Genomic DNA, 14,897 nt, shown 5'->3' with positions numbered 1-14,897 from the left:
AAAGTGGTTGGTTTTTGGCATCTTATTTGTCCAGCTTCCGTACTCCTTTGTATACACTTTACAAGAAATACATTGTCGGTAAACTCCATAGCTTGCTAGCTTGTGCACGCCAGCTTTCTGAGACTCTTATTTTGGTAGCGCAGGCAGGATGAAGCAGAGCTTTTATTGTGCAACTGTGCAGTCGGTCTTTGGAGTTTTGACGACAGGTACGGCGCCAGAGTCTGTTGAAATAAAGTGTTTCTCGCCTTCCAGTCGGTAATTTTAATGAGCTGGCAGCAGCCAGCGTCATCTCAGAAGACCCTCGGGTGCCGTGAATGTCAATCAAGTGACGAAAGTGACGTCATAGTGAAGATTTATGATCGCTCATTTTTAGGACTATTTTTTAATGCCTGGCTGGTGATCGACTGACACACCCTCCGAGATCGACCGGTAGATCGCGATCGACGTAATGAGCACCCCTGGTCTAGACCATCGCCTCTAGGTCATGTGATTGCAATCCAGCAACCCGGTTTTTCCTCTTCACCATAAAAAAAACTTTGGACAGTTTAAACTTCTTCCAAAATCTCAAAAGTGCAATTTTGAAAAAAAGAAACGAATTGCAAGTGAAATTGTAATTGTATTGCAACATTCCGTCAATGCAAATTACAATAAGGTATTGTTTTTTCAAGTTCAAAATAATTACAGTACATATGTAAGTATTATGGGTCTCTTATTTTCTTAGCACAGTCAGACTGGATGTAACGCACAGCAATTTATAATAATTGATATTACGCCTTGTGAATTAGTAGAAATTAAAATAAATCGATCCACAATCAAACAAACTGATTATGTTACAGAGCCCTACTCTTCGCACATGCAAGTAATGACAGCTGCCACCTTACACAATAGAAATAAATACAACGACTTCAAATAAAACAGAAAATAATTCACATAGTCGGCGATATTGCAATGATATAGCAGTAGGAATGATGGCATCAGCAAACAGACTGAAGCAAGAATGCTCAGTGTGAGTGCAGGCCTGCAGCGGGGGTCAGGAGAGGGAGGGAGAAGCACGCCCTATTTTAGTAAGTATGCCCTTAGCTTCTAGATGCTATACTGCTTTTGCTGATGAATATAACAACTCACTATGTGACGAGAATATGAGAAGATAAGATGTCCACCTTGTTCCTCCCTCTGCGTGACTAAATAAGCCATGTCTTATTCCCCATTTGTTTATGATTCATCTTTGTGGATTTCTAGCACAAATGTTTAAACGTTTGTCAGCTTTGACTAAACAATAGTGATATTCTCAAGTTGAGCACAACGCAACACATTCCTCCCTCAGCTCGCTGCCAGCAAGAGTATAGACTAAATTGTGCCTGTGCCTAAATCCCCACAGCAGCACCTTCCCTACCCCCACCAGCTCCAGCCCTTCTGCTATCTTAAGCTTCTGATTACTAAATCATTTCTTGGACTCTTAATTTGGATAGCTATCTGGGCTTGACAGTGTATATTACCTGACTACCTGATTTGCTTAGCATAGTCTCTATTGATCCTTACAGGAAGGGAGGGTGCAATGTGACCTACAAACCCCGTTTCCATATGAGTTGGGAAAATTGTGTTAGATGTAAATATAAACGGAATACAATGATTTGCAAATCATTTTCAACCCATATTCAGTTCAATATGCTACAAAGACAACATATTTGATGTTCAAACTGATAAACATTTTATTTTTTTGCAAATAATCATTAACCTTAGAATTTGATGCCAGCAACACGTTACAAAGAACTTAGGAAAGGTGGCAATAAATACTGATAAAGTTGAAGAATGCTCATCAAACACTTATTTGGAACATCCCACAGGTGAACAGGCAAATTGGGAACAGGTGGGTGCCAAGATTGGGTATAAAAGTAGATTCCATGAAATGCTCAGTCATTCACAAACAAAGATGGGGCGAGGGTCACCACGTTGTCAACAAATGCGTGAGCAAATTGTTGAACAGTTTAAGAAAAACCTTTCTCAATCAGCTATTGCAAGGAATTTAGGGATTTCACCATCTACGGTCCGTAATATCATAAAAGGGTTCAGAGAATCTGGAGAAATCACTGCACGTAAGCAGCTAAGCCCGTGACCTTCGATCCCTCAGGCTGTACTGCATCAACAAGCGACATCAATGTGTAAAGGATATCACCAAATGGGCTCAGGAACACTTCAGAAACCCACTGTCAGTAACTACAGTTGGTCGCTACATCTGTAAGAGCAAGTTAAAACTCTCCTATGCAAGGCGAAAACCGTTTATCAACAACACCCAGAAACGCCGTCGGCTTCGCTGGGCCTTAGCTCATCTAAGATGGACTGATACAAAGTGGAAAAGTGTTCTGTGGTCTGACGAGTCCACATTTCAAATTGTTTTTGGAAACTGTGGACGTCGTGTCCTCCGGACCAAAGAGGAAAAGAACCATCCGGATTGTTATAAGCGCAAAGTTGAAAAGCCAGCATCTGTGATGGTATGGGGGGTGTATTAGTGCCCAAGACATGGGTAACTTACACATCTGTGAAGGCGCCATTAATGCTGAAAGGTACATACAGGTTTTGGAGCAACATATGTTGCCATCCAAGCAACGTTACCATGGACGCCCCTGCTTATTTCAGCAAGACAATGCCAAGCCACGTGTTACATCAGCGTGGCTTCATAGTAAAAGAGTGCGGGTACTAGACTGGCCTGCCTGTAGTCCAGACCTGTCTCCCATTGAAAATGTGTGGTGCATTATGAAGCCTAAAATACCACAACGGAGACTCCCAGACTGTTGAACAACTTAAGCTGTACACCAAGCGAGAATGGGAAAGAATTTCACCTGAGAAGCTTAAAAAATGTGTCTCCTCAGTTCCCAAACATTTAATGGGTGTTGTTAAAAGGAAAGGCCATGTAACACAGTGGTGAACATGCCCTTTTCCAACTACTTTTGGCACGTGTTGCAGCCATTAAATTCTAAGTTAATTATCATTTGCAAAAAAAAAAAAAAGTTTATGAGTTCAACATCAAATATCTTGTCTTTGTAGTGCATTCAATTGAATATGGGTTGAAAGGATTTGCAAATCATTGTATTCAGTTTATATTTACATCTAACACAATTTCCCAACTCATATGGAAACGGGGTTTGTAAATAAAGAGAATATATACCCACCTGTTAGTGAAGCTTCAAGACATTTGTCAACCAAGAATGCCCTAGCAAAAGAGTAGTCTACAGTTGGTAGCTGCATCAAGTTTAGATTCCATGGCAGAATGCAATGTTTCCCATAGAGGGCTCATTTATAATTTAATCCAAGGGCTTGGTGTTTCGAGGCTAACACAGAGAGATTGCCCTTTAGGAGTGAAAACCCCCACCATGCAGCAGAGAATCAATGTTGTCACTACTGAATAGACAGCAAATCCAAGACTGTGTAGTACTAGTGAGAGCTGTGTAATATATATATATATACATATATATATATATATATATATATATATATATATATATACAGATACACACACATATACAGTCGCGATCAAAACTTTACATACACGTGCAAAGAACATAATGTCATGGTTGTCTTGCATTTCCAATACTTTCTACAACTCTTATTTTTTTGTGATTTGATTGATAGAGTGATTGGAACACATACATGTTGGTCACAAAAAACATTCATGAAGTTTGGTTCTGTTATGAATTTATTATGGGTCTACTGAAAATGTGACCAAATCTGCTGGGTCAAAAGTATACATAGAGCAATGTTAATATTTGGTTACATGTCCCTTGGCAAGTTTCACTGCAATAAGGCGCTTTTGGTAGCCATTACAATGGTCTTCCCAAAGTCCTGACTTAAATGTGTGGACAATGCTGAAGAAACAAGTCCATGTCACAAAATCAACAAATTTAGCTGAACTACAGCAATTTTGTCAAGAGGAGTGGTCAAAAATTCAACCAGAAGCTTGTGGATGGCTACCAAAAGCGCCTTATTGCAGTGAAACTTGCCAAGGGACATGTAACAAGTATGTGCTCCAATCACTCTATCACAAAAAAAGAAGAGTTGTAGAAATTATTGGAAACTCAAGACAGCCATGACATTATGTTCTTTACAAGTGTATGTAAACTTTTGACCACAACTGTATATATATATATATATATATATATTAGGGCTGCAACTAACGATTAATTTGATAATCGATTAATCTGTCAATTATTACTTCGATTAATAATCGGATAAAAGAGACAAACTACATTTCTATCCTTTCCAGTATTTTATTGAAAAAAAACAGCATACTGGCGCCATGTTCTTTCAACTTGCCAAATAAAACAAGGAAAATGTTACAAAAAAGCACACTTTTGACACCCCTGCTATAGATAATAAAAAATGAAATCTGATATATATATATATATATATACGGCGTGGCGCAGTGGAAGAATGGCCGTGCGCGACCCGAGGGTCCCTGGTTCAATCCCCACCTAGTACCAACCTCGTCATGTCCGTTGTGTCCTGAGCAAGACACTTCACCCTTGCTCCTGATGGGTGCTGGTTAGCGCCTTGCATGACAGCTCCCTCCATAAGTGTGTGAATGGGTAAATGTGGAAGTAATGTCAAAGCGCTTTGAGTACCTTGGAGGTAGAAAAGCGCTATACAAGTACAACCCATTTATCATTATTTATTTATATATATATATTTTTTTTTTTATATAATCGATAAAAAGCAGAGCCTGACGACGCATGCGCGTTTATCACAACTCTCTCGCTCTCTCTGTCTCTCCCCCTCCCTCACCAATGCTGCTGCACGCACAACTTGTTGTGTTTTTAACCTTCTTAACCCTGAACGTACATTGAAAATACACGCAACCCTAACTCAAAATGCCGGACATTTGAGGCATTTAAGAAACACTGCCCTACAGCCCCGCAAAAGAGGACACGTCCGGTGAAAAGAGGACGTATGGTCAGGACCTAGCCCGGTCACTGCTAGCATGCTATTACCGGACATGTCCTCTTTTGCTAGCATGCTAGCAGCTAACGGGCTAGGATAGACTGACCATACGTCCTCTTTTCACCCGACATGTCCTCTTTTGTGGCGCTGTCCGGCATTTTGAGTATTGTTTACACAACGTGCAGTACGCTACTTAATATGTCCGTGTGGAAACTCGTTCGGTACACGTCCGCACCGAACCGAAACCCCCGTACCGAAACGGTTCGATACAAATACACGTACCGTTACACCCCTATTATTTTGATTATTGTTTCTCAGCTGTTTGTAAATGTCGCAGTTTATAAATAAAGGTTAAAAAAAATATATATAAAATAAAAACGTAGCCTCTGCGCATGCGCATAGCATGGATTTAACGAATCGATGACTAAATTAATCGCCAACTATTTTTATAATCGATTTTAATAGATTTAATAGATTAGTTGTTGCAGCCCTAAAATACACGTACCGTTACAGCCCTATTATTTTGATTATTGTTTCTCAGCTGTTTGTAAATGTCGCAGTTTATAAATAAAGGTTAAAAAATATATATATATATAATAAAAACGTAGCCTCTGCGCATGCGCATAGCATGGATTTAACGAATCGATGACTAAATTAATCGCCAACTATTTTTATAATCGATTTTAATAGATTTAATCGATTAGTTGTTGCAGCCCTAAAATACACGTACCGTTAGCAGCCCTATTATTTTGATTATTGTTTCTCAGCTGTTTGTAAATGTCGCAGTTTATAAATAAAGGTTGAAAAAAATTTAAAATAAAAACGTAGCCTCTGCGCATGCGCATAGCATAGATCCAACGAATCGATGTTTAAATTAATTGTCAACTATTTTTATAATCGATTTTAATAGATTTAATCAATTAGTTGTTGCAGCCCTATTATATATATATATATATATGGGACGGTGTGGCGCAGTGGAAGAATGGCCGTGCGCGACCCGAGGATCCCTGGTTCAATCCCCACCTAATACCAACCTCGTCATGTCCGTTGTGTCCTGAGCAAGACACTTCACCCTTGCTCCTGATGGGTGCTGGTTAGCGCCTTGCATGGCAGCTCCCTCCATCAGTGTGTGAATGTGTGTGTGAATGGGTAAATGTGGAAGTAGTGTCAAAGCGCTTTGAGTACCTTGAAGGTAGAAAAGCGCTATACAAGTACAACACATTTATTATCCTTTATATATATACATATATATATATATATATATATATATATATATATATATATATATATATATATATATATATTTGTTTTTTAATTAGGCTGCTCCCCCCGCGACCCGACTTTGGATAAGTGGAAGAAGATGGATGAATGGATATATATATATATATATATATATATATATATATATATATATATATATATATATATATATATATTTGCTTGTATTCTTTCACAAAATAATATTTGTCTTCAGTGTAGCGAATTCATTTCAAACTATACTGTCAACGGGTCATTAGAAGAAAATGAGAATAAGAACAGCAAGATATGGACACCGAAGCCTTAGTGAAAAATACATGTGTGGCACAAAGTGTTTTTTCAGATGCCTAAATGTGTTATTACTAGAGACCGGTATTTTTTGGCACCGGTTCCTAATTAGGTCGGTCCATGAGGACCGTGATGATTTGAGCCTAACGATACTGCTATCGGTATTTTTTGTTCCAGCTGACTAACGTAAGTATGACACGCAGTCCCATTCAGTTCAACTGCCATTGCTACATATTAAAATCAGCTTTGAATAGTGACAAATAAGGAAGCAACACCACACAAAAGTTTGTAACACTAAATTTCCTCCTCAAAAGTTCCTCAAAATCACGCACGCTGTGTCACTTTGAAGTGAACTTTTTCAACCGTCCTCCGAGCAATCCATTAATCCACAGGCCAATATTAATCCACTCAAAAAAGTGAAAAATTGAGATAGTGTAATAATCCATGAAGTTGCTTTAAAACAAGACAGCATCCGCTGTGACTGGTTACCGTCTGAAGTCACTCCATTGCGCAGCGTTTGTGTAGCATTAAAACACATCTGGCTTGAATGTGTTTCAGTTCATTCTGTCTCTTGACTACAAACTAGAGGATCGAGCATTACATTTGCTCAAAGAGTCTTTTTATTTACATAATACACACTACACACACTTACATCGGTAGCGCAACACACAATATGGCTTCATATGTTTCTTATTGCAAGTTTGTCCTTAAATAAAATAGTGAACACACAAGACAACTTGTCTTTTAGTAGTAAGTAAACAAACAAAGGCTCCTAATTTAGCTGCTGACATATGCAGTAACATATTGTGTCATGTATCATTCTATTATTCTGTCAACATTATTAAGAACAAGTGGTAGAAAATTAATTATTAATCTACTTGTTCATTTACTGTTAATATCTGCTAACTTTTTCTTTTTACATGTTCTGTCTACACTTCTGTTGAAATGTAATAATCATTTATTCTTCTGTTGTTTGGATGCTTTACATTAGTTTTGGATGATACCACAAATTTGGGTATCAATCTGATACGAAGTCATTACAGGATCATACATTGGTCATATTCAAAGTCCTCATGTGTCCAGGGACATATTTACTGAGTCTATAAACATAATATGATTTTTTTTTAAATGAAAGAAGATGTTGTGATGCCAAAAAATAACAACGTAATCATAGTAGTATTGACTAGATACAGTACGCTCCTGTACTTGGTATCATTACAGTGGATGTCAGGTGTAGATCCACCAATGGCGTTTTTACATTTTGACGCCGCTGAGCTACGGTATGTAGTGAAACATGTTTAGCTATTCCTCGTCCTGCAGGGATGATACTTGTAAGAAACGTATTTTACTTGTCGCCATGGAGGCGAGGATTAGTGATTTAGAAGTAGCTAAAACACTGCCGACGGCGGATGGACGTTAGCCGCTAGCTAGCCAGCCATGTCTTAAAGCACCTCTTCCTGAGGGTGTTCCAGTATTATAGCTTCACCTTTATCATCAGTTTTTAAGCCAACATGCGTCCGTTCTCCCCTTTCTGTCTACACACTGTGTCTGCTTGTAAGTACTCCGTGATTGTGTGCTGCCGAACATGCTCCTCTGCTCGTAAACCAGCAATGACACGACGTGACGACGACGGGGGCGCGGGTGGTGCAGAACCGGTACTTTTCAGAGGCGGTATCGTACCGAATATGATTCATTATTATCGCGGTACTATACTAATACCGGTATACCGTACAACCCTACACTCTAAACGATAATCAAAGTAACATAATATATATTGCATTTTTCTACTCTAACCGTTGCAGCCCTAGTTATATAAATTCACGTGTAGAAACAGCCTACGGTTTGTTATACTGTAAATATCACTAAGCCTAGTATTAAGAAATGCCTTTTAAGTGCATTTTATATCACGGATGTCAATGTCAACACATGCTATTTATCACAAAAAAGTATCACATTAATCACCAGATTAAACACACAATTTATTTTGACAGTACGTGTGGCTGGTTACATGAATGGCTGCAAAACGGTCAGTGATCATGTCAATGAATATATCAGTGCAGAGATACTCCGACCGGTGTGCTCGGTGTCAAGTTGTGTCTCAAAATACGCCCCAACGGGACTTTAGATAATACTAGGGATGTCCGATAATGGCTTTTTGCCGATATCCGATATTGTCCAACTCTTTAATTACCGATACTGATATCAACCGATACCGATATCAACCGATATATACAGTCGTGGAATCAACCCATTATTATGCCTAATTTGGACAGCCAGGTATGGTGAAGATAAGGTACTTTTAAAAAAAATTAATAAAATAAAATAAGATCCATCCATCCATTTTCTACCGCTTATTCCCTTTGGGGTCACGGGGGCGCTGGAGCCTATCTCAGCTACAATCGGGTGAATAAATTAAAAACATTTTCTTGAATAAAAAAGAAAGTAAAACAATATAAAAACAGTTACATAGAAACTAGTAATTAATGAAAAATAGTAAAATGAACTGTTAAAGGTTAGTATTAGTGGACCAGCAGCACGCACAATCATGTGTGCTTACGGACTGTATCCCTTGCAGACTGTATTGATATATGTTGATCTATAATGTAGGAACCAGAATATTAATAACAGAAAGAAACAATCCTTTTGTGTGAATGAGTGTGAATGAGGTAAATGGGGGAGGAAGGTTTTTTGGGTTGGTGCACTAATTGTAAGTGTATCTTGTGTTTTTTTATGTTAATTTAATAAAAAAATAAAAAATAAATTTAAAAAAATAAATTTAAAAAAACAATACCGATAATAAAAAAAACGATACCGATAATTTCCGATATTACATCTCTAGATAATACTTTTATCAAGTTCTGAGCAAATAAATGATGTGTATTCAAGTAAAACATCACATTCTGGGGTCTTTTTTCAAGTTAATTTAAACTATGCAAGCAAGTTATTTACTGCTCTTGATTGCGATTAAGTAAGATTAATCAGGTTGTTTTTAAAAACATCATGCAAGTCATGGAAATAGGTGGGCGGCATGTGATGTCAAGTTGGTGGGGGTGATGAGGCAAACAAAAACTTGAACTTTGAGTGACACAAAAGAGTCAAGGTTGTAGTGTAAGTGCACTATGTGAATGGGTAATATGATAATCACACTGGTATTACCATTATGTTGATGACAACATCCATCCCTCACTGTGGTGAAGGTAGATGATTATGTCCATGTTGAAAAAGGCACAAGGCAGTAATGAGTAATGAAAACAGCCGCGTTAGTACTGCCATTCAGTAAAGGGCCTGTCGCTGTGGAATGTGAGGCTCTATTCATTCACATGGGTTAAACATGGATTTCTACCATCACAAAGCATGGCCTTGTTCTTATTGTTTCTTGACACATCGATACAACACTTTTTTGCGCATTTTGCTGACAGTAAACAAAAACATAAAAAAATACATGTCATTTTAAATGTGTACGTATAAAGGATAAAGTAATGTGTACAGATGTGTGGGTGAGTGGGGGAAGGTTGCTGTGGGGGTTTGGGGTTACCCTACAAAAGTCAAGTCTTTGGAAAAGATAAAGAGTCATGGTAAAGTTGAAAGTTTGATCAAGATAAGCACAGGGATGTAAAGCACACAAAAGTGCATACAAAAGGCAAACAGACCCACTGACTAAAGCAAAGTAACGTGCTTCACTCAAGTTATTTGGAACTTTTTTAAGCAAGGTTGAGTTGTAAAAAAAAAAAAGTTAAGTTATTCTATCCAAAGAGCAACTGCGGTTTTGCATTTTAGTCATCTGTCTGCTTGTAACCACAAAAAAATTCAGTCAAACATGGGTGGCATTCTGTCCACAGAGCTCAACCACTCTGTTCTAGAAACACCTAGGAAAATACTCCCACACTTCAGAAAAACTGCCTATATGTCTATTGTTTTTTTCTTCTTGGTTTTTTTCAATATCCAGATCCTCATGTGTATTCACATGTTCCACAAACGTTTGGTGACTAAACATCACCATGAAAGAATAGCTGACTGTCATTGACTCAGTCACCTTGCCTAAGATACATCATAAATTACTGCTGTTGCTGGTTATGTGATCATGCATTGAGAGCAGCTGGCAGTAGATGGGAGGGAAAGAAAAAAAAACATAACATCAAATAGTGTCTGAGATCGACAGTACATGGAGGGAGACAATGTAATCCTGCCTGCAAAACAACACTCTGTCCTCCTTCCTCTCGTTCCCTCCCTTCTTTCTCTTCCTCAATATGACCTGGCAGTGAAGGAAATAAATACCTCTTCTCACAGCAAGTGTGCAAAGAAGATAAACATGCATGTACAGTTTTTTTTTCACCAGTTTTTTTATTTATTTTGCCTATCATTCACAATCCGTATGTGAGACAACACACGTCTTTCTCTTTTTATGTGCATTCTAAATAAAAAATAAACGCTAGCAAGATATGGCTAACAAAGATGCTAATGGGGATTTGATCTGATCCGCCCATAAAACCCTCTAAAAAACATCCAAAACCTTATAAATGAGGCACGTACATTCATAATACCATGTAATATTTACAGTGTTTTAGTCATTTTGAGCATTGCTGGAACTTATATTTTGGGGCTCATTTCACAGAACGCATTGCAATCATGGGAAAGCCAACGATGACTACTTTAGGACAAACATAATCCAGAATCTTTCTTTTTGGAGCCTAAATATATGGAGGATGAGCTAGAAGTTTTACAAGCTCAGTAATAAGCACTTGCAGTTTTAGTGAAAAACTAAGCATCATGTAGCAGTATTGTTAAGTGCTAAACGAGAAATACAAACTACGAACGTAATACAACTATCACTTACTGTTAGGGATGTAACGGTATCAAAATATCTTGGTACGATATGTCAACAAAAATAAATACATTAAAAATGCCATAGTGTGTAAAATGAAATGGCAGGAATGTTGAGGATAAACACTCTTGCAGAGTGGTTGCTGGTTACTGGGGTTCAATCCCCACCTTCTACCATCCTAGTCACGTCCGTTGTGTCCTTGGGCAAGACACTTCACCCCTTGCTCCTGATGGCTGCTGGTTAGCGCCTTGCATTGCAGCTCCCGCCATCAGTGTGTGAATGTGTGTGTGAATGGGTGAATGTGGAAATACTGTCAAAGCGCTTTGAGTACCTTGAAGGTAGAAAAGCGCTATACAAGTATAACCCATTTATCATTTATTTATTTATCTTGCCGGAATTGAACACAAACATTTTGCCGAAAGGTTCTGATCATATTTATTACTACAAACATGTATTTTAGGGGCAGGAACATCCATTGTTTCAGGCAAAAATGTAAATAAACTTACAGTTGAGTGTCTTTAAAGTGACAATGTAAACATCCGGTGTAAAACAATAATGTTCACTTTAGTGTCTTTGAACTTTTTCTTTCAGACAAGCAGTGTCCTTCACAGTGGACATGTTTTTATCAATTTGGAAATGCTGTTTATCAGAAAAAATCAACTAACTACATAACTTTTAATCATGTAAATACCTCACACACTGATGTTTAGCTTCGCTGGCTCCAAATATATTTTCTTGGTGGTGGTTTATGAGGGGGGGAGAGAGAGACAAGCGGTAGAACATGATTGAATGGATTGAGGATTTATCAAGTAGCTTTTCAGTTTACTCGTATTTCCCGTGGTATACACTTTTTTCCTTCCATGCGCTGCGACGTAACCAGCTGGCTGTATCGCCTTGGAAATGATCAAGACGAAAGTGGTGCGCTTTGCTTTGCACAACGCAGACTTTCTTACCTCTGCCAAACAGGTTAAGTTTTCGGCTGGGTTTGTTTGTGTGTTTGTAAGCAACATAACTCAAACAGTTATGGATCGATTTTGATTATATTTTTCTGGAAATATCCAAAAATATAAATTTCTCTCATCTCCTACGAACAAACTTCACTTCCTGTTTACGGCGTTCCACGCCCCCGCCTTGTCGGCCCCACGCTGCGCAGAGAATTCTGGGAGATATAGTTTTTTCAGACCTGGCCAACGCTAGAGCGCCAGGAAAAAAAACTCCACATCATGTTTTGGTTTGATACCATCACTCATCACTGCATTTTTGTGGAGACTTTTAAACCGCAATACAGCGGTATCTACATTACCATTACACCCCTACTTACTGTACAATGTCAGTTCTCATTGGGATGTGGATTTATGGGATGTTTATATATTTCAGTACAATACTTGTGTACCCTGTTTAGATGATGAATTCATCATAATCCTCACTCCTCAGGTAAAAAATGCTGGGTGAAAACGAGCATCTAGTGAGGTCCTTGTGATGTCTTCGGGTCTAAGTTGAATTTTAAAGTTGACCAACTTCTCAGTTTATGACCACAACCTTCTACTATACAAATGTGAGGCAGGATGTATAATCTAGCATGAACCTTTACTAACTCAAGAGGCAATGTAGCAAATCACCGACTCAGGATGTCAAAAACTGCGGTAGATGCATTATTTTTGTGATCAAGGTGCTGTTACTGTTCCCAAAGCGTTAACACTTATAATACCAATGTCGCTGATACTTAGTTAATATGCAGCTCACAGCATGTACATGGAGTATTGCTGGTCTTATCTTTCTCCATGTTATCAGATGAAACAAACATGTAGCTGTTTGGCCACAATACCCAGCAATATGTTTGGAGGAGAAAAGGTGAGGCCTTTAATCCCAGGAACAGCATCCCTACCGTCAAGCATGGTGGTGGTAGTATTATGCTCTGGGCCTGTTTTGCTGCCAATTAAACTGGTGCTTTAAATGGGACAATGAAAAAGGAGGATTACCTCCAAAGTCTTGGGCGCAGTTGGGTGTTCCAACAGGACAATGACCCCAAACACACGTCAAAAGTGGTAAAGGGATGGCTAAATCAGGTTAGAATTAAGGTTTTAGAATGGCCTTCCCAAAGTCCTGACTAAAATGTGTGGACAATGCTGAAGAAACACGTCCATGTCTGGAAACCAACAAATTTAGCAGAACTGCACCAATTTTGTCAAGAGAGGTGGTCAAAAATTCAAGCAGAAGCTTGCCAGAAGCTTGTGGATGGCTACCAAAACCACCTTATTGCAGTGAAACTTGCCAAGGGACATGTAACCAAATATTAACATTGCTGTATGTATACTTTTGACCCAGCAAATTTGGTGACGTTTTCAGTAGACCCATAATGCAGTCATAAAAGAACCAAACTTCATGAATGTTTTTTTGTGACCAACAAGTATGTGCTCCAATCACTCTATCACAAAAAAAATAAGAGTTGTAGACGTTATTGGAAACTCAAGACAGCCATGACATTATGTTCTTTAGTGTGTATGTCAACTTTTGACCATGACTGTAAGTGTTGTTGTCTCAAATAAGGATTGTGAATAATAGACAAAACTCCACCCAAAAAAATGCAGTTCCCCTTTAAATATGTTACAGACAAATATGTACTTTAACATAAACTTTTAATAAAACCACCATTATATTGTGTGTGTGTGTGTGTGTCATAATTAAAGGCTACTTCTAAACAAGAACATCAACAAGGAATTAGGACAACCCGAGATTATTGATCATTCCTGTTGGATAAACTGTAAAACAACATCCAATGAGACTATTTTGTGCATGAACTTGCGCTCTCTCTCTCTCTCTCCTAAAAAAATGTTTTACATAACTAACTCCTATGATAATCTTGTCCCTGAGGGAGAATGACTATGCAAAGATTGTCCATATAATAACTATCATTAAACCTTAATTCATTTGAACCTTAACAGTCTGCTAACTGGTAACCATATAACAATGTTAACATATAGCACAATTACATCCTCTATTGGTCTTAAAACCACCTTTACTCTCGCTAATTCACTTTTGTTGCCTACTCTTGAAGGACGTGATGATAGTTAAAAGGAAGAAAAGGGTATATTAATGACCACGACGCTGTAAACACACACTGAAAATAATAAACAGTGATAATGATCTAGTCACTTCCTTACCAGTTGAAATACCGTTGAGCTCCAACACGCGAAAAAAGAAAGGTGCACCTTTAAAAAAAAAAAAAAAAAGACAGAGTCCAGATCTAGCGAAGATATATTATAATGTGTCTCCCAGTGAAGCCATTAGCTCACTTTGTAAAAAAAATAAAAATGAGCGAGTGATTATAATGTGATGAGGATTCCTCTCTCCTTATGCTGTGGAAGAGTACAGGTTCCTCTCTCACTCCACTCTCCGTGGGTTTCTCTTGTCTCTGTCGTTTCGTTAGTGCTGCCTTCACAGGCGCTACGAAAACTTCACACTTTATGCCACAGTCAAATACTTTCGGCGGAAAATATAATCTCACGCGGGTTTTCAGGCGGTGCAAAAAACGGCACGTTGAGCTGCAATACCGTTTATTATGATTACTTTTTAAATATAAACGCGGTGTGGCGACTTT

The 14,897-nt window shown here is 38.3% G+C and overlaps 1 protein-coding gene across 2 annotated transcripts in view; it reads right to left on the bottom strand.

Moving 5' to 3' along the window:
- LOC133597085 (zinc finger protein 516-like) overlaps positions 1 to 14,676 on the bottom strand; it is a 107,450-nt gene extending 92,774 nt beyond the window's left edge. For both annotated transcript variants that reach the window (XM_061950004.1, XM_061950006.1), the window contains exon 1: positions 14,461 to 14,676. The gene's annotated coding sequence lies outside the window, so the exon portion shown is untranslated. The remainder of the gene's footprint in view (positions 1 to 14,460) is intronic.
- Positions 14,677 to 14,897: the final 221 nt, after the last annotated feature.

Source organism: Nerophis lumbriciformis, linkage group LG04, assembly GCF_033978685.3.
Source record: "Nerophis lumbriciformis linkage group LG04, RoL_Nlum_v2.1, whole genome shotgun sequence".
In the NCBI taxonomy this organism is placed as follows: Eukaryota; Metazoa; Chordata; class Actinopteri; order Syngnathiformes; family Syngnathidae; genus Nerophis; species Nerophis lumbriciformis.
Note: the sequence above shows the minus strand (reverse complement) of the source record. Positions and strands in the feature narration are given on the sequence as shown.